The 21,432-nt window shown below is 48.3% G+C and overlaps 2 protein-coding genes across 3 annotated transcripts in view; one reads left to right on the top strand and one right to left on the bottom strand.

Moving 5' to 3' along the window:
* LOC144612013 (tubulin alpha-1C chain) overlaps window positions 1–21,432 on the bottom strand; it is a 57,839-nt gene that overhangs the window by 25,007 nt on the left and 11,400 nt on the right. The window lies entirely within an intron of this gene.
* LOC144612012 (tubulin alpha chain-like) overlaps window positions 1–21,432 on the top strand; it is a 51,046-nt gene that overhangs the window by 22,799 nt on the left and 6,815 nt on the right. The window contains exon 1 of one of the 2 annotated variants that reach the window (XM_078431447.1): window positions 20,655–20,689. The exons of the other annotated variant lie outside the window; for it this stretch is intronic. The gene's annotated coding sequence lies outside the window, so the exon portion shown is untranslated. Of the gene's footprint in view, window positions 1–20,654; window positions 20,690–21,432 lie in introns of those variants that run through there. 2 annotated transcript variants of the gene reach the window in all.

Here is a 21,432-nt window from a genome sequence, read left to right as displayed (position 1 = left end):
GGGATGTGGGAGGAAACCGGAGCAGCCGGTGAAAACCCGCTGGGTTAACCGGGAGAACGTGCACAGTCCACACAGACAGCACCCGTGGTCAGGATCAAACCCGGGACTCCGGAGCTGTGAGGCAGCATCGCGCCAACGTGCATTATTTCATAACGCTTCCGCAATGCAGCTTGGAAGATGTTGCCACGTTTGAGGTGTGGCACAGTGACAAGCTCTGTTTGCTGCAGGGGTGACACTGGGCACTGGAGATGAGGGGCAACGAAGGGGAAAGGAGAGAGCGGGAAGATTGTGGGATAGATTTTACAAGCATCTGTGAGAGCAATCTGGCCTTTGCTCTATCGTCAAATCAGGTAAACAGCACTGTCAGCAGTGGAGCATTCCCTCGAGCCTTTAGTCAGAGGCTGGTGAATTCATTGCCACAGACGGCTGTGGAGGCCAAGTCAGTGGATGTCCTTAAGGCAGAGAGAGATAGATAGATTCTTGATTAGTGCGGGTGTCAGGGGTTATGGGGAGAAGGCAGGAGAATGGGGTTAGGAGGGAGAGATGGATCAGCCATGATTGAATGGCGGAGTAGATTCGATGGGCTGAATGGCCTAATTCTACTCCTATCATTTATGACCTAAACCTGGGTTTTGTGCTTAAGTCTGAGAGGTGCGGCTTAAATCTGCAATCTTTTAATTGAGAGAGTGACTCATGGAGCTCTGTGAGCAGAGAGAACTGGGAGGGATTGGGTTCTGATGAGCGATGAATAGAGTCATAGAGTCATAGAGTGATACAGTGTGGAAACAGGCCCTTCGGCACAACTTGCCCACACCGGCCAACGTCTCCCAGCTACACTAGTCCCACTTGCTTGTGCTTTGTCCATATTCCTCCAAACCTGTCCTATCCATCCATTTACCTGTCTAACTGTTTCTTAAACGTTGGGATAGTCCCAGCCTCAACTACCTCCTCTGGCAGCTTGTTCCGTACACCCATCACCCTTTGTGCGAAAAGGTTACCCCTCAGATTCCTATTAAATCGTTTCCCCTTCACCTTGAACCTATGTCCTCTGGTCCTCGATTCCTCTTTTCTGGGCAAGAGACTTTGTGCATCTATAAGGTATATATACCCTCATCCTCTCATCCTCCTGCGCACCATGGAATAGAGACCCAGCCTACTCAACCTCTCCCTATAGCTCACACCCTCTAGTCCTGGCAACGATAGTCTGTCAAATTTAGCAGTCTCCCTCTGCACATACCAAGTAATCCCAGCATTTTCTCTTTTTAATTTTTAATTTTTAATTTTATTTCATTTTTAATTTTGATTTCAAGCATCTGCAGTATTTTGCCTCGAAATATTTCTGACATTGAGCTGTAGTTAAAGGTGAGACGCAGAGTGCTGGAGTAACTCAGCGGGTCAGGCAGCATCTCTGGAGAGAAGGAATAGGTGACATTTCGGGTCGAGACCCTTCTTCAGACTCGAGTCAGGGAAAAGGGAAAGAGATACAGACGGTGATGTAGAGAGATATAGAACATTTGTTCTCCAGATCACCGTCTATATCTCTAGTTTCCCTCTCCCCTGACTCTAGTCTGAAGAAGGGTCTCGACCCGAAACGTCACCCATTCCTTCTCTCCAGAGATGCTGTCTGACCCGCTGAGTTACTCCAGCACTCTGTGCCTTTCTTCGGTTTAAACCAGCATCTGCAGTTCCTTCCCGTGCAGTTAAAGGTTGTTCTAAACAGGCACAAAGTGCTGGAGTAACTCAGTGAGTCAGGCAGCATCTCTGGAGGACATGGATAGGTGACGTTTCGGGTCGAGTTCAGTAAATAAGGGTCTCGAACTGAAACGTCACCTATCCATGTTCTCCAGAGATGTTGCCTGACCCATTGAGTTACTCCAGCACTTTGTACCATTTTGTGTATTAACCATAATCTTCAGTCCTTTGTTTCTACATCCTCTGCTAGTCAGAAGGGACCCGAACCAAAATATCACCTATCCATGTCCTCCAGAGATGCTGCCTGACCCGCTGAGTTACTCCAGCACTCTGTGAAACGTCACCTATCCATGTCCTCCAGAGATGCTGCCTGACCCGCTGAGTTACTCCAGCACTCTGTGAAACGTCACCTATCCGTGTTCTCCACAGATGCTGCCTGACCCACTGAGTTACTCCAGCACTCTGTGAAACGTCACCTATCCATGTCCTCCACAGATGCTGCCTGACCCACTGAGTTACTCCAGCACTCTGTGAAACGTCACCTATCCATATCCTCCAGAGATGCTGCCTGACCCACTGAGTTACTCCAGCACTCTGTGAAACGTCACCTATCCATGTCCTCCAGAGATGCTGCCTGACCCGCTGAGTTACTCCAGCACTCTGTGAAACGTCACCTATCCGTGTTCTCCACAGATGCTGCCTGACCCACTGAGTTACTCCAGCACTCTGTGAAACGTCACCTATCCATGTTCTCCAGAGATGCTGCCTGAGCCGCTGAGTTACTCCAGCACTCTGTGTAGGAAAATAACTGCAGATGCTGGTACAAATCAAAGGTATTTATTCACAAAATGCTGGAGTAACTCAGCAGGTCAGGCAGCATCTCAGGAGAAGGAATGGGTGACGTATTGGGTCGAGACCCTTCTTCAGACTGATGTCAGGGGAGGGGGCGGGACCCTGAAGAAGGGTCTCGACCTGAAGCGTCACCCATTCCTTCTCTCCAGAGATGCTACCTGACCCGCTGAGTTACTCCAGCATTTTGTGATACCAGCACTGTGCGTCCTTTGTTTTGGTAAACCAGCATCTGCGGTTCCTTCTGTCTCTGTGGTTCTAACAGACACAGACTCAGAAGGGAATGCAATTAGTATTCCCTTCCAAATTCCAGTCTTTCCGATTTACAACTCTAATTTTTCACCCAATACAAATGTAACAATACAACTGGACATAGGGAATGTGTGATACCGACATGAATCTTGTTTGCTTGCATACTTATGTCAGGCAAGTGACCCGTGTCCTCGACAGAGTTTGACGTTAATTGAGCTAAATTCTATAGAAATTGAACTGCAGACTTTCTTGAACAAAGACCATGGTTTACATTTTAACCTTGGGCTTGGCATTATCAACTGGCCTCATTTGATCTTAGTGCTTATCTAACATTGTAGTGGATACCAAGTGTAGCTGGAGTGGCCATTGGTAACGTCTCACTGTTTTGTTTTCGATGTCACGGGTGATTTTGAATAACAAGAGCAGCTTGCATTTTATATGGCAACTTGAACCTTGGCTAAATGGCTAACAAAGCTTCACGGAACTGCACTCGGGCAAAATTGATTGACTGAATTTGATTGAAAGATACAAGATGGAAACAGGCCCTTCGGCCCACCGAGTCCACGCCAACGTTTAAGAAACAGACAGGTACATGGATAGGACAGGTTTGGAGGGATATGGGCCAAATGCGGGCGGGTGGGACTCGTGTCGCTGGGACATGTTGGTCGGTGTGGGCAAGTTGGGCCAAAGGGCCTGTTTCCACGCTGTATCACTCTATGACCACCGCTCACCCGTTCACACTAGTTCTATGTTATCCCACTTTCACACCCACTCCCTACACACCAGCGACAATTTACAGAGGGCCAGTTAACCTACAAACCCGCACGTCTTTTTGAGATGTGGGTGGAAACCAGAGCACCCGGAGGTCTACGCTGACCATCGATCACCCGTTCATACTAGTTCTATGTTATCGAGTCATACAGCAGGGAAACAGGCCTTTCGGCCCAATTTGCCCATGCCAACCAAGATGCCACATCTACTGCACTAGTCCTACCTGCCCGCGTTTGGCCCACATTAATCTAAACCTTTCCTATCCATGTATCTATCCAAATGTCTTTTAAATATTGTTTTAGTACCTGCCTCGACTACCTCCTCTGGAAGCATGTTCCATACACCCACCACTCTTTATGTGTTATCCTACTTTCCCATCCACTCCCTGCACACTGGTATTAGCTCAGTGCAATTAAAGTTAGGACTTCAAATGCAAACCTCTTACAGAAAGTTTCGTTTGCTTTTGAGATACAGCTCGGAAACAGGCCCTTCGGCCCACTGAGTCCGTGCTGACCAGCAATCCCCGTACACTAATGCTATCCTAAACACACTAGAGGCAATTTACAATCTTTACCAAAGCCAATTAACCTACAAACCAGCACGTCTTTGGAATGTGGGAGGAAACCGGCGCACCCGGGGGAAGCCCGCGTGGTCACGGGGAGAATGTACAAACTCCGTACAGACAGGACCCATAGGAAGGATCGAACCCGGGTCTCTGGCACTGTAAGGCAGCAACTCTACCACTGTGCCACCGTGCCGCCCGAAGTTAGTACTTCAAATGAAAACCTCTTGCAGAAATCCTCTGAAAATGTATATTTTAGCAGATAATAATAATAATAATATTCATTTATTGTCATTGCAACGAGTACAACGAAATTAAAAAATAGCCAATCCTGACGGTGCGTACAAACATATATGCAATAAATGCAAAAACAAATAAATACAATTATATTAAGTACAAAAGTTTTAACAGTGTTGCCTAGTGCAGAAGGTAGTGTTCAGTTCTCGTATGGCCCTGGGGTAAAAACTGTTCTTAAGTCTGTTTGTTCGGGATTTGATCGACCTGAAACGTCGACCAGAAGGCAGATGAACAAACAGACGGTGGCCGGGGTGGGATGGATCTTTTATTATTTTGCCTGCTCTACTGAGGCAGCGCAGGCTGAACAGGTGCTCCAGGGAGGGCAGTGAGCAGCCGATGAGGCCCTTGGATGAGGCCCTTGGTTCGATGGCAAGATCAACGGGGAAGAAAGGGTGATGAAGAAGCCTGGGTCAAAGAGATGCACTAGGATGGATCATGGAGATGGAGACACACAAAACTGCAGATGCCGGAATCTGGAGCAAAGCACAAAGTGCTGGAGGAACTCTGCGGGTCAGACAGCATCTGTGGAGGGGGATGGATAGATGACGTTTCCGGTCGGGACCTTTCTTCAAACTGATCAGACTGAATGGACGGGCGCCATTTCGGGTTGGAACTCTTATTCAGACTGATCAGTCCGAGATCTTATTGAAACGTATAAGATTATTAAGGGGCTGGACACGTTAGAGGCAGGAAACATGTTCCCAATGTTGGGGGAGTCCAGAACAAGGGGCCACAGTTTAAGAATAAGGGGTAGGCCATTTAGAACTGAGATGAGGAAAAACTTTTTCAGTCAGAGAGTTGTGAATCTGTGGAATTCTCTGCCTCAGAAGGCAGTGGAGGCCAATTCTCTGAATGCATTCAAGAGAGAGCTAGATAGAGCTCTTAAGGATAGCGGAGTCAGTGGGTATGGGGAGAAGGCAGGAACGGGGTACTGATTGAGAATGATCAGCCATGATCACATTGAATGGCGGTGCTGGCTCGAAGGGCCGAATGGCCGCCTCCTGCACCTATTGTCTATTGTCTAAGAAGGATCCCGACCAGGAACGCCATCTGTCTATTTCCCTCCACAGATGCTGCCTGACCCGCTGAGTTCCACCAGCACTCTGTGCTTTGCCTGATTGAAATGGGTTTGACTTTGAATGGTTTTGCAACTGTGACTCTATCCAGAAGAAAACTAGAGAACGTCGTTCTTCTCTTTTTGATGTTGGGTAGCGCCATGTCCAAAGGTTCAGGTGTATTTCATTCGGCTGTACACAGGGCTGGGATATTCAAAGGGACTGAAATGGCATGTGCTCATTCTTGGCTCTGTCCCCCCAGCCTGACTCTCGACTGCTTCCTTTTCAGTCGATACACCGGCAGCTGAATTATTGATGGCATTGCAGCTGCTTGTTCTGTCCCCTTGAGGACTGAGCTCCCCCCCCCCCCCCCCCCCCCCCCCCCCGGGTCTTTCAGGAAGCAATCTTTGTAAGAGGCTGACGAGACACTCGCTGGCTGCAACAGCATTTATTGTGTGGATCTGTATCCTTTTCCCAAACTCTTGTCCGAACGCATCCTTCCATGTTGTGAGCCATCTCAGCCAGCCACGGCCCAAAGCCGCAGCTTGCATTCTGTCCCATTGCCGGCATCCTCTTTATCTTCCCTCGGTCGCTCTATGTGGGAGTGAGGACGCCTCTGCCGGGGGAAGGAACAATGGAGGACCCGGCGTTGGGGGACCGCCGTGAGGGAGGGGGAAGAACAATGGGGGACACGGTGTGGGGGAACCGCCAGGAGAAGGGGGAGGGGAGGGGAAGGGGAAGGGGGAGAGAACAAAGAGGGACCTGGCGCAGGGGGTACTTTGTAACTTTGTGTGTGGTGACTACTTGCATACCTTGGGTGTGCAAGCAAAGAATTTCACCGTGACTTGTCATAGAAACATAGAAAATAGGTGCAGGAGTAGGCCTTTCGGCCCTTCGAGCCTGTACGCACCGCCATTCAATATGATCATGGCTGATCATCCAACTCAGTATCCTGTACCTGCCTTCTCTCCATACCCCCTGATCCCTTTAGCCACAAGGGCCACATCTAACTCCCTCTTAAATATAGCCAATGAACTGGCCTCAACTACCTTCTGTGGCAGAGAATTCCACAGATTCACCACTCGCTGTGTGAAAAAAAAACGTTCTCATCTCGGTCCTAAAAGACTTCCCCCTTATCCAGGGCCGTCTTTACAGCATTATGGGCCCCGGGCAAAGCAGTGTACTGGGGCCCCTACGACAACTCTCCTCCTCCCACCCTCCCCGTCGCCCCCACCGTTACTCTCCCCCACCCCCCTTTCCCTACCAGCCCCTGTCGTGCCGGCGAAAAGCACTTACCGAAAAGCACTTAGCGATGGACTTAGGGTGCTACATTGTTGCGAAAAGCACTTACAGATCGCTGTGAGAAGCACTTAGGGATGGAAAAGCAAAGCACTTAGGGAGCTAATTGTTGCGAAACAGATCGCTGTGAGAAGCACTTAGGGATGGAAAATGTTGCGAAAAAAAACACTTAGGGACCGAAAATGTTGCGAAAAAAGCACTTATTGAACCTACATTTTTAAAGTAGTATTTGTTTATTGCAAGTCACTTAACATACACAGATCAGCATGGGGCCCTATGCTCGTGGGGCCCCGGGCAAGTGCCCATCAGGCCCATGCGTTAAGACGGCCCTGCCCTTATCCTTAAACTGTGACCCCTTGTTCTGGACTTCCCCAACATCGGGAACAATCTTCCTGCATCTAGCCTGTCCAACCCCTTAAGAATTTTGTAAGTTTCTATAAGATCCCCCCTCAATCTTCTAAATTCCAGCGAGTACAAGCCGAGTCTATCCAGTCTTTCTTCATATGAAAGTCCTGCCATCCCAGGAATCAATCTGGTGAACCTTCTCTGCACTCCCTCTATGGCAAGAATGTCTTTCCTCAGATTAGGAGACCAAAACTGTACGCAATACTCCAGGTGTGGTCTCACCAATGCTCTGTACAACTGCAGCAGAACCTCCCTGCTCCTATACTCAAATCCCCTCGCATGTGACAATAAAGTATTCATTCATTTATTAGGTATATTGGCATCTCCTTTTATAGCATCTGCCTCTGATAGCCTCCTGTTGCCATGGCAACAAGAACAAGGCACTGCTGATGGTGGTGGGGGGTGGGAGAGGCAAGTGGGAGCTGACCGCATCCTTTCCAGGCAGTGTGATTTATTTCCTGCTTTCTGGGACCAAAATCAAACTACACCATAACTCCTTTTAATGCTGGTCGCTCTGACAAGGTCACTTTCACATAGCGCAAGTCAGATTGCTTTGTTGATGGGGGAGAGACAATCTAATTTTATTTGAAGGAAGGGAAATACTCAGCAAATATGAATATCAGTGGATGGAATTAGAATGCAGGGACACGTTCCCTGACCCCACCAGTTTGGATGCCTCCCTAGAAACAACTCAGTCACAAAGGTGAGGCCCGGATAGAGTGGATGTGGAGAGGATGTTTCCACCAGTGGGAGTAGGAAAATAGTGTAGGAAAATAACTGCAGATGCTGGCACGTGGAGAGTCTACGACTAGAGATCACAGCCTCAGAATTAAAGGATTTTCCTTTAGGAAGGAGATGAGGAGGAATTTCTTTAGTCAGAGGGTGGTGAATCTGTGGAATTCTTTGCTGCAGAAGGTTGTGGAGGCCAAGTCAATGGATATTTAAGGCAGAGATAGATAGATTCTTGATTAGTGCGGGTGTCCGGGGTTATGGGGAGAAGGCAGGAGAATGGGGTTAGGAGGGAGAGATAGATATAACAGTATAACAGTATAACAGAGCTTTATTTGTCATTCGGTACCAAGGTACCGAACGAAACTACATAGCAGTCATACAAAAAAGAACACAAGACACATGACCCCAACACAAACGTCCATCACAGTGACTCCAAACACCCCCTCACTGTGATGGAGGCAACAAAACTTCCCCTCTCTTCCCCCCGCCCACGGACAGACAGCTCGTCCCCGACCGACCCGCACAGTCCCCGCAAGGGGATGGGAGTCCCCGCGGCCGAGTCGCACCGGGCGCTGAAACGTCTCGCGGCCGAGCCGGGCGATGGAAGGCCCCGCGACCAAAGCTTGCGCAGCTAAGTCCCATGGCCGAGCCGCACCGGGCGATGTTAAGTCCCGCGGCCGAGCCGCACCAGCGATGAAAAGTCCCGCGGCCGAGCCGCACCAGCGATGTAAAGCCCCGCGGCCGAGCCGCACCGGGCGATGTTAAGTCCCGCGGCCGAGCCGCACCAGCGATGAAAAGTCCCGCGGCCGAGCTGCACCGGGCAATGAAAAGTCCCGCGGCCGAGCCGCACCGGGCGATGTTAGGCCCCGCGGCCGAGCCGCACCGGGCACTGTTAAGTCCAGTGGCCGAGCCGCACCGGGCACTGTTAAGTCCAGCGGCCGAGCCGCACCAGCGATGTAAAGTCCCGCGGCTGAGCCGCACCGGGCACTGTTAAGTCCAGCGGCCAAGCCGCACCGGGCGATGTAAAGTCCAGCGGCCGAGCCGCACCGGGCGATGTTAGGCCCCGCGGCCGAGCCGCACCCCGCGCTGTGAGGAAGAGAAAAGTTTCCCCCACCCCCCCCCACACCCACACCACCCACACCACCACCCCCCCCACACATACACAACCAAAAAAATACAAAAACCATCCCAACACCGACACACAACAACAACAAAAAAGGAAAAAAGACGAACAGACTGCTAGCGAGCCGCAGCCGTTAGGCGCCGCCACTTCCGTAACTATGTTTGAATTATGAGGGATCCATGCCATCCCAGCAACGGACTGTTCCAGATGCTACGGTCAGGCAAAAGCCTCCGCTGTCATGCTGTGAAAACGGAGAGGATGAGACGGAGTTTCTTCCCACAGGCCATCAGGACTGTTAACTTTTATAACTCCAGGGACTAAAGTTTGTCTTCTCTGTATTAACTTTTATTTATATGCTGTAACTGTAATTCTTTTTTTGTGCACAATCCGCAGGCATTGCCACTTTCATTTCACTGCACATCATGTATGTGCATGTGACAAATAAACTTGACTTGACTTGAATGGCAGGGTAGACTTGATGGGCCGAATGGCCTAATCCTGCTCCTGCCTAATTCTGCTCCTATCACTTAAGACCTCATGAGGCACATTGCAATATTAAGGGGCAGGCTCCCAATGCCGTTAATGGCCGCGCTCAGCTGGAGTCCCGGAAGGTTCCCCAGCGGTTTGCAGCTGTACTGATCCTCTGGGATCCACCGATGTGCTTGAACTGCAGGTTCTGGCGTTGCAGAATGACCACAATATGAATCTCATTGTGCACTGTAACCCCACCCAAACACATGTAATCAGCCAAGCAAGCGTCTGCACAAAGTATTTTCCACGCCCAGAATCATTCTCCATCTTCACTATTCAATGCTGCCCAGTTTTACTTCCATCTTCTTGCTCCCAACCCATCAGAAGAACAACAATAACTGGAAACAAGTTAAAGCTGGAAAGGGTTCGGAGAATAGACACAAAAAGCTGGAGTAACTCAGCGGGAAAAGCAGCATCTCTGGAGAGAAGGAACGGGTGACGTTCTTCAGAAGAAGGGTCTCGACCCGAAACGTCACCCATTCCTTCTCTCCAGAGATGCTGCCTGTCCCGCTGAGTTACTCCAGCATTCTTGTGTCTAACTTTGGTTTAAACCAGCATCTGCAGCTCCTTCGTACACAAGGGTTCAGAGAAGATTCACAAGGATGTTGCCAGGATTCGAGGGACTGTGCTATAGGGAGAGGTTGAGCAGGCTAGGGCTTTATTCCTGGGAGTGCAGGAGGATGAGGGGTGATCTGATAGAGTGATAGAGGTGCACAAAATCATGAGAGGAATAGACCGAGTAAACACACAGTCTTTTCTCCAGATGATGGGCATCGAGAACCAGAGGACATAGGTTTAAGGTGAGGGGGGAAAGATTTAATAGGAAATTGAGGGGTAACTTTTTTACACAAAGAGTGCTGGGTGTATGGAATGAGCTGCCAGAGGAGGTAGTTGAGGCAGAGACCATCGCAACGTTTAAGAAACATTTAGACAGGTACATGGTTAGGCTAGGTTTAGAGGGATATGGAGCCAAACGCAGGCAGGTGGGACGTGTAGATGGGGCATGCTGGTCGGCATGGGAAAGTTGGACCGAAGGGGCAAGAGACCGATCTATTCCTCTCATGATTTTGTATGAATTGTTATATCTAGGATTCAAGGCATGCACAAGACAGTAAGGGAAGAGTTGATTTCTTTTGGTTTAGATTGTATGCTTTGATAATTAAGTTGTCAAGGTAATGTGCTGTGAGTTATCATTGCGCAGATGCACGTTATTAATAATTGTGCATAATTATATGGGATATTGACAATGCACACATTTCCTTTCAAAATAACACAAAAGGAACAAGCAGACTCTAATAAGCAAAGGAACAGCTGTACTCAAAGGATATATACAGACCAGTCCCAGAATAACATATCAGAATGTTGGAACCTCAGACCTCTGTTAGTCGATGAAGAGTCAGGGGTATGTGTCGGGCCTATTATTAGGAAGAGATATTTTCTTCGGCAGATTCTTGGGTGGAGGATGACCTGCTCCCACTCCAGCTGCGAGACGGCTGGGGGTGGCTCTCAGAAGCTTCTCTGGGTGGGGAAAGGGGGAGATGATGGGGCAGTTGGGTGGGTGGTTTGGGAGGTGTTCCATTTACATCGGGCTTCTGTACGAATGGACTCAAGGCTCACAATACCACCCTGAAGGCACCGTCTCCATTTTGAGCAGTCCAGAGCCAGTGAGGACTTGATACATTTTTCACGAAAACTTTGAGAACCTCCTTGAATTAGGCAATAGACGATAGGTGCAGGAGGAGGCCATTCGGCCCTTCGAGCCAGCACCACCATTCAATGTGATCATGGCTGATCATTCTCAATCAGTACCCCGTTCCTGCCTTCTCCCGCTATCCTTAAGAGCTCTATCTATCTCTCTCTTGAATGCATTCAGAGAATTGGCCTCCACTGCCTTCTGAGGCAGTGAATTCCACAGATTTACAACTCTCTGACTGAAAAGGTTTTTCCTCATCTCTGTTCTAAATGGCCTACCCCTTATTCTTAAACTGTGGCCCCTGGTTCCGGACTCCCCCAACATTGGGAACATGTTTCCTGCCTCTAACATGTCCAACCCCTTAATAATCTTATATGTTTCGAATTGTTTTCTCTGATTATATTCCGTGACATATATGCCGTGACATAAATGCAGAAACCCGGGTCCGATCCTAACTAAGGGTGATGTCTGTACGGAGTTTGTACGTTCTCCCTGTGACTGCGTGGGTTTTCTCCGGGTGCTCCGGGTCTCCGATGCTATAAGGCAGCAGCTCTACCACTGCCCCATTGTGTCACCCTTCTGATATCTGATCTAAAAAACATAGCACAAAAAGTAAGGACATTTGTGTTTGGTAGACTATTTCTTTGTTGTAACAATGCTTCTTGGCAATAAATCTTATACCGTTGGAAAGCCTGTTTATTTCCCTTTTAAATGGTGCCACATTTATAAGGAACATGCATTTGTGGGATGAGCAGCGGAGCTGAGTATGTGGGTTGCGCCCATGAAAAATCTGCCAAATCTTCTCTGCCAATGCCAAACAGCTTATTCTGCCATTGACTCTTGTTCGGTGTTGTTTGGTGGATTGGATGATTGAAGTCTGAAGAAACAAGACATATTGGCAATTTAACAATTTATTCATTTAATAAACAGGAGCCTCAGTAGCGTGTGGAAGAACCATACACAGCCACAACAGCCTGGCACCTCCTCCTCATGCTGGTCACCAGCCTGGTCACACACTGTTGTGGGATGGCATCCCATTCTTCAACCAGCATTTGTCGCAAGTCAGCCAACGTGGTTGTGTTGGTCACTCTGGCACGAACAGCACGCCCAAGCTGATCCCACAAGTGTTCAATGGGGTTGAGGTCAGGACTGCTGGCAGGCCATTCCATCCTCTCCACTCCCAAATTCTGGAGGTAGTCTCTGAGAAACCCTGCTCTGTGGGGGCGAGCAATGTCATCTTGGAGGATAGAGTTCGCTCCCAGACTGTGGAGATATGGGATTGCCACTGGTTGCAGAATCTCATCTCGATATCTCTCTGCATTGAGATTGCCTCCAATGATGACGAGCCTCGTTTTTCCAGTGAGGGAGATGCCACCCCACACCATCACACTGCCTCCACCAAAAGATGTTACTCTATCGGTGCAGCAATCAGCATAGCATTCTCCGCGTCTTCTCCACACTTTGACCCTATGATCCAACTGCCGTAGGCAGAATCTGGACTCATCGCTGAACATAACGTTCCTCCACATGTTCAGGTTCCAGTGCACGTGTTGCTGACACCAGCGCAAACGGGCCTGACGGTGAAGGACAGTCATGGCAGCCCTATGAGACCGGAGATCGGCTGCGTGCAGTCTGTTCCGAATTGTCTGGGCAGAGAGCCGTCGGCCGTATCGTCCTGCAAACCTTGACTGCAAATCTGTAGAAGACAGCCTACGGTTCCTAAGTGCTGACAGGGTGAGGAAACAGTCTTCTTCGGGTGTCGTCTTCTTGGGACACCCATTTCGCGGGCTGTCTCTGACATCCCCCGTTATATGGAACTTGGCCTTCACTTTGGAGATGGTACTAGGGCTCACTCCAAATAATGCCGTAACTTGGTTTTGCGGAACACCAGCTTGAAGTTGCCCTATCGCACGGGCCCTATCCAGATCAGTCAAATGTGGCATGCCGATTCTTGGAGCAGACACCTACTGACCACTGTAGCAGGGCCCATGCTCACAGATGCTGCCAATCAGGTGCCAATCAGGCACCTGATTGTCAGCACCTGGGGGTACCAGAAGCTCAAAACAAGAGTCAATAGCAACAACAGAATAAGCTGTTTGGCATTGGCAGAGAAGATTTGGCAATTTTTTCATGGGCGCAACCCATATACTCAGCTCTGCTGCTCATCCCACAAATGCATGTTCCTTACAAATGTGGCACCATTTAAAAGGGAAATAAACAGGCTTTCCAACGGTATAAGATTTATTGCCAAGAAGCATTGTTACAACAAAGAAATAATCTACCAAACACAAATTTCCTTACTTTTTGTGCTATGTTATTTGGATAGCATGCAAGACAAAGCTTTTCACTGTACCTCAGTACACGTGACAACGATAGACTGGGCTTGTATTCACTGGAGTTTAGAAGGATGAGAGGGGATCTTATAGAGACATATAAAATTATAAAAGGACTGGACAAGTTGGATGCAGGAAAAATGTTCCCAATGTTGGCGAAGTCCAGAACCAGGGGCCACACAGTCTAAGAATAAAGGGGAGGCCATTTAAAACTGAGGTGAGAAGAAATTTTTTCACCCAGAGAGTTGTGAATTTATGGAATTCTCTGCCACAGAAGGCAGTGGAGGCCAATTCACTGGATGGGTTTAAAAGAGAGTTAGATAGAGCTCTGGGGGCGAGCGGAATCAAGGGATATGGGGAGAAGGCAGGCACGGGTTACTGATTGTGGATGATCAGCCATGATCACAATGAATGGCGGTGCTGGCACGAAGGGCCAAATGGCCTCCTCCTGCACCTATTGTCTATGTTTCTATGTTTCTAATAAACCTGAACCTAAACCATGCACCGTTGCGGACCTGTTGATGAAGAGCACAGCTTACTAAGGAAAGATGCAGATGGTTTTTTTTGTGGACATTGAAATGAGAAAAGCACACTGCACAGTTCCACCCCAATGGGAAAAGTCAAAGACTTTTGTGAGGTAGAAAAATCGCTGACGCTGCCCCTTGCATCTCTCTCGGAGTGAAGAAAGGAACGTTTTAGTCAGTCGCACAAGAGAGTGAGGAGGCTGGTGTTTGGGTGGCAGGTCGAACTATTCCGTGGAGTCAGCAATATTCGGAAGCATCAGGAGATGCATGTTAAATGAAGGGCAGAGCTGTGACTGACTATCACATCATTTTAACCCCCCTGGCGTACGCAAGCATTGATTGCAGACTTTCCATTTTGCCTGCCTGGACATTACAGCCTCTGCTAAGAGTTTTTAATATCATATGTCTCAAACAGAACAATGAAATTCTTACTTGCAACAACACAACAGAATATGTAAACATAGAACTCTGTAAACAATATAACAAATGAAAAAGGTTCAGTGGATATATATTATATATGTACACGGATCTTTTATATATACACACACATACTGTATATATACTATATATAAGAAGATAACTGCAGATGCTGGTACAAATCGAAGGTTTTTATTCACAAAATGCTGGAGTAACTCAGCAGGACAGGCAGCATCTCAGGAGAGAAGGAATGGGTGACGTTTCGGGTCGAGAACCTTCTTCAGACTGATATATATATATATAGTGTAAGAAAATAACTGCAGATGCTGGTACAAATCGAAGGTATTTACTCACAAAATGCTGGAGTAACTCAGCAGGTCAGGCAGCATCTCAGGAGAGAAGGAATGGGTGACGTTTCGCCCCCGCCCCCTTTACATCAGTCTGAAGATGGGTCTCGACCCGAAACGTCGCCCATTCCTTCTCTCCTGAGATGCTGCCTGACCTGTATATATATATATATATATATATATATATATATACACAGTAGATGGACACAAAAAGCTGGAGCAAATCAGCAGGACAGGCAGCATCTCTGGAGACCCTTCTTCAGACTAGTCATACACACACACATAAAAACAAACATACAATAATAGTGCAAAAAGATAAAACCAATGCTGTTAACAACATTCATTTCAGCTTAAAATGTGCTATTGAAGGTGGTTTATTCTCCCGCTGGGTCAACTGGTAATGTTACTGTTCAGTGTGGAAATGAACAATACATGGATGAGAAAATGCCCGACTTTGAGTGAAATAAGACACAAAGCGCTGGAGTAACTCAGCGGGTCAGGCAGCATCTGTGGAGAACATGGATAGGTGGCGTTTCACAGAGTGCTGGAGTAACTCAGCGGGTCAGGCAGCATCTGTGGAGAACATGGATAGGTGACGTTTCACAGAGTGCTGGAGTAACTCAGCGGGTCAGGCAGCATCTGTGGAGAACACGGATAGGTGACGTTTCACAGAGTGCTGCAGTAACTCAGCGGTTCAGGCAGCATCTCTGGAGAACATGGATAGGTGACGTTTCACAGAGTGCTGGAGTAACTCAGCGGGTCAGGCAGCATCTCTGGAGATCATGGGTAGGTGACATTTCGGGTCAGGCCCTTCTTCAGACACAGTGAAATACTCCCCTTGGCCAGAGGGCTAGGTCTGGCTGCTACAAATGTCTGTGGCATCCCAGACCAGAGAGAGAGAGAAACTAATCACTGTGCGGCATTGTTAGCCTGAAGCCCCCTGTGAAGAGTGATACATGGGTGAATGTTAGCTGAAGGCGGAGTCAGGCTCAGCTGTGAAGCCTCCTACAGTAAAATGGCCTGACAATGGTCACTGCCTCGCCTTCCCCCTGAGTTGAACTGTGTCCACTTTAATGAGGTGCCTGAGGTAGGAGTCACTTGTGGAATTGTATCCCAAGACAAATCAGCACCTTCATCAAAATCAGTTAATTTCCAAAAATAATCTTTATTCGGAATTTAAAATATATACAAAACATAAACTGTGCAATGAGGGGAGACCTCATTGAAACTTATCGAATAATGGAAGGCCTGGATAGAGTGGATGTGGAGAAGATTTTTCCACTAGTGGGAGAGTCTGGGACTCGAAGGGCCGAATGGCCTCCTCCTGCACCTATTGTCTATTGTGTATTGACTAGAGGCCATAGCCTCATAATATAAGTACATACCACAGATTTGAGATCAACCCTGATCCCCAGCTCATGGTCTGTAGATCTTAAGGTCACGATTGTTCAAGTGCACATCTAGGCTCTGTTTTGCAACCAAAAAAAAATTTCAATAATCATTATCGTCATTTTCAAAAGTGAGTGACTTTATCTTTTTTCATAGGGCATCGCTTACTGAAAAAATGTATTTTGAAATAACTTCTCTCGATGCTGATAATGGTGTTGCCTGCGTCTGCTGTTAAGAAATGGCTGCTGCCCTTCCCCAACCATCAGCCATTGGTCTTCAGGGAGTACAGGGAATGAGGGGGGAAATGGTGGGGGCTACTTCGCTTCCTCTCACGCCAGACCCAACACTCCCAGCTCGGGAGAAGGTTTCATAGTCTGCCAATTGCCCCCCTCACCGACAGGGCTGACTGACTCCCTGAAACCTAGGTATAGGTAGCCCACCATTTATATCAGTCTCTGATGGTCACTGTCTCTCCGCCATCTCTCTCTCCCCTTCCTGGAGTGAAATAATTTATATATAGAGTCATAGAGTGACACAGTGTGCAAACAGGCCCTTCGGCCCAACTTGCCCACGCCAGCCAACATGTCCCAGCTACAATAGTCCCACCTGCCCGCGTTTGGCCCAGATCCCTCCAAACCTGTCCTATCCATGTCCCTGCCTCAACTACCTCCTCTGGCAGCTCGTTCCATACACCCACCACCCTTTGTGTGAAAAGGTTACCCCTCAGATTCCTAATAAATCTTTTGCCCTTCACCTTAGACCTATGTCTTCTGCTCCTCGATTCACCTACTCTGGGCAAGAGACTCTGTGCATCTACCCAATCTATTCCTCTCATGATTTTATACAACTCTATAAGATCGTCCTTCATCCTCCTGCGCTCAAAGGAATAGAGTCTCAGCCTACTCAACCTCTCCCTGTAGCTCAGACCCTCGAGTCCTAGCAACATCCTCGTAAATCTTCTCTGTTCCCTTTCCAGCTTCACAACATCTTTTCCTATAACATGGCGCCCAGAACGGAACACAATACTCTAAATGCAGCCTCACCAATGTCTTATACAACTGCAGCATGACTTCCCAACTTTTATACTCAATACTCTGACTGATGAAGGCCCATGTGCCAAAATAATTTTTGACCACTCTCTACCTGCACCTTCAAAGAACCACGTACATGCACTCCTAGATCCCTCAGCTCTACAACACTCCCCAGAACCCTACCATTCATTGTGCAGAGAGAGATAGAGAGAATATATCAGCTATGCAGCATTTGACTGATGGACAGGTTAACAATATCGTAGGGTGAGGTTTAATATTGTCGCATTTGCAATTTGGGCAAAAGTCCTTTCATCAGTCTGCGACCCGAAACGTCACCTATCCATGTTCTCCACAGATGCTGCCTGACCCGCTGAGTTACTCCAGCACTCTGTGAAACGTCACCTATCCATGTTCTCCACAGATGCTGCTTGACCCGCTGAGTTACTCCAGCACTCTGTGAAACGTCACCTATCCATGTTCTCCACAGATGCTGCCTGACCCGCTGAGTTACTCCAGCACTCTGTGAAACGTCACCTATCCATGTTCTCCACAGATGTTGCCTGATCCGCTGAGTTACTCCAGCACTTTGTGAAACGTCACCTCTCCATGTTCCCCAGAGATGCTGCCTGACCCGCTGAGTTACTCCAGCACTCTGTGAAACGTCACCTATCCACGTTCTCCAGAGATGCTGCCTGATCCGCTGAGTTACTCCAGCACTCTGTGAAACGTCACCTATCCATGTTCTCCACAGATGCTGCCTGACCCGCTGAGTTACTCCAGCACTCTGTGAAACTTCACGTTCTCCAGAGATGCTGCCTGACCCGCTGAGTTACTCCAGCACTTTGTGCCTTCGAGAGATAGGTGGATAGAGATGAGAGGAGTTATTGGTAGGCAGGTAGGTTGGACAAAGGCCAGAAATGAAAAGACAAAAGGTGTGAGACAGGATAGAAGAGGTGGTAATTGTGAAGCATGGAGAAGGAATATATGGGGAAGAGGAGAAATGGGTGCAAGTCCAAGAGGGGCACAGGGAAGAAGGGGGGGGGGGGGGGGGGAGGTGAAATAAGGTTAAGAAATGCAAGTTCTTACGAACCAAACCAGTCTGAGAGTTTCACACGTTAAAATCTCAGTCAAGGGGAAACGACATGCAAAATAATACGAGGATATCGAATACTGAAAGTTGCTGTACTGACAAGAAATTGAATTGCAAATACAGTTAATACTATGGATGTGACAGCAGACGCAGGCTCCGTGTAAGGGAGCTTGCAAAAAGGTGAAAGATGGTTGCCATGCCAACAGAGCCATTCATCTCCTAGCAACGGGATTGACGACTCAGCAGTCCATTCTAATTATCTTTGCAAGATGCAATCAGTGAGCGATGAGGTGCATTACGATTACTGGCAGTGGTGTGCCTGGTGTGTTCTGGAACAAGTAGCGAACAAAGGCGCGGTAAAAACTATTTCATTGCTTGCCTTCGTTTTTTTTTCAAAGTAGTAATAGTATTTAAACAAAAGATAAGTTCCATTTTATTCTTTATCAAAAACGTCTGGCAAAAATTCAGACTGAATATAACTCATATTTCCAATTAACCTTTCTACATAAATTCAGAGTCAGCCAGGATTGATTGATACCAGCACAGGGCGGTGCCGGTGAGTTCAGGGAATAAATTAATGCAGGAAAACATACACCTTTAAAAAAAAAAAGATACATAAAAGAAAGATAGACACCGTCTGAAGAGGGTCTCGACCCGAAACATCGTCCATTCCTTTTCTCCAGAGATGCTGCCTGTCCCGCTGAGTTACTCCAGCATTTTGTGTCTATCTTCGGTTTAAACCAGCAGCTGCAGTTCCTTCCTACACATAAAAGAAAGGCTTGTATTTCCATCTCTGGAGAAAAGGAATGGGTGACGTTTCAGGTCCGGAGCCTTCTTCAGACTGAACAACAACAGTCACCTATTCCTTTTCTCCAGAGGTGCTGCCCGACCCTCTGAGTTACTCCAGCATTTTGTGTCTGTCTGCAGTCAATTACTATTTGGTTTCAGTATCACGCCAGTGCAAATGGCAAATATATGATCTTTATCGAAAATAGTTCTAAATGGATTTGAAATATTTGTATTAATCCAATGGTGCAGCTGGGTTTGAATATTTTGCATTATGTTCATACACACATATCTTGAGACATATTTATAGAGGGGAATGAACCACTTTCATGTTATGAAGGTGCGAATTCAAGAGGAGGTCCCCCGCCTCAGGAACTACCAACGAGGTCCCTAAATCGGTGGCCAAACACTTTAATTCTCCTTCCCATTACCACACTGACCTCCACTGTCAGAGTGAGGCAAATTGGAGGAACAGCACCTCATATTTCGCTTGGGCAGCTTACACCCCAGCGGTATGAATAATGAGTTCTCTAACTTCAGGTAACCCTTGCATTCCCCCCTCTCTCCGTCCCTCCTCCACCCAAGTCGTTGTGCTAGTTTCAAAGACATTTTGTTGAGTCTCATAGTATAAGAAAATAACTGCAGATGCTGGTACAAATCGATTTATTCATAAAGTGCTGGAGTAACTCAGCAGGTCAGGCAGCATCTCGGGAGAGAGGAATGGGTGACGTGACGTTTCGGGTCGAGACCCTTCTTCAGACTGATGCCTGACATCAGTCTGAAGAAGGGTCTCGTCCCGAAACGTCACCCATTCCTTCTCTCCCGAGATGCTGCCTGACCTGCTGAGTTACTCCAGCACTTTGTGAATAAATACCTTCGATTTGTACCAGCATCTGCAGTTATTTTCTTATGCTAACAATGGCCTGCTTCCTTTATCATCGTTGCATTCATTTGTTATGTATATCTCTATACCACCGTCTACATCTCCTGTTCCCCTTTCCCCTGACTCTCACTCTGAAGAAGGGTCTCGACCCTAAACGCCACCTATTCATTCTCTCCAGAGATGCTGTCCGAACCGCTGAGTTCCTCCAGCTTTTTGTGTCTATCTTCGGTTTAAACCAGCATCTGCAGTTCCTTCCTAAATAGTAGGTTTTACAGCGGAGAATGTCCTCTTTCCTGTCGATCCTCCGACAATAAATACCACGGCTGCCCGTGCGATGATAGACACAAAACGCTGGAGTAACTCTGCGGATCAGACAGTATCTCTGGAGAAAAGGAAAAGGTGACGTTTCGGGTCGAGTACCAAATGACCACAACCCCTCCTATTCCCGCACCACGCCCTGTCTTCGAGACGGGAAAGGAGCAAATTGAAGATAGTCTGACGGGGGAAAAAACCACCGCAGTATGAATCACATGGTGCTGGATCTCCGCAAACCTCGTCACATGGTACACGGGAGCCGCCCAACCTTTCAACAATGGATACACTTTCACAGGAGCGAACAATAACCATGGCAATACATTTTTAAAAAATGTTACATTATTCCCTGTCCACACAAAATAAGTGACATAAGTTCGAGTTTCATTTGAGACATAGAGTGACTGCTACCGTTTACCGTTTGCAGTCCGTCTGTCTTTTGTGTTGTTTGTTGTTTTTGTCTGAATTGTAGTTTTAATATGGTGTAGTGTTTGTATGTTATGTTTGGGGGAGGGAACGGGAACTGTAAAAAATTCTCTCTCCCGAACGGAGACGCGACCTTTGTTTCTGTGTCGTGTCTCCGTTCCCGTTGCGGCCTACCACCGGCCATGCACCTGGGACCGGCGGGCTCCACCTACCACCGGCCATGCACCTGGGACCACCTGGGGCTCTGGTTCGCAGAGCCCACGGCCCGGACTCACCACCTGCGGCGCTGGCTGCCTGCGGATGCTGCGAGAGCGGCTGCGACTCGTCTCCAGAGGCTCCGGCGCGGGCCGCGTGGACGTCGGAAGCCCGCAGGCCCCTGGGTGGGGGCCGACATCGGGAGCACCGGCAGCGGCAGAGGCAGCGTGTTCGCCCGCCCCGAATCGCAGGGCTTGGGTCGGCCCGCCGCGGACCTTTCACCGTCCGGCGCGGCGCTCCAATGTCGGGAGCCCTGACCGCCCCGACGTGGCAACGACAACAGCCTGACCTCGGGAGAAGACGGCAGGGAAGAGAAAAGACATTCTGGCCTTCCATCACAGTGAGGAGGGACTGGAGGAGACTCACTGTGATGGATGT

This window comes from Rhinoraja longicauda, chromosome 42 (assembly GCF_053455715.1).
Source record: "Rhinoraja longicauda isolate Sanriku21f chromosome 42, sRhiLon1.1, whole genome shotgun sequence".
NCBI lineage: Eukaryota > Metazoa > Chordata > Chondrichthyes > Rajiformes > Arhynchobatidae > Rhinoraja > Rhinoraja longicauda.
Note: the sequence above shows the minus strand (reverse complement) of the source record. Positions and strands in the feature narration are given on the sequence as shown.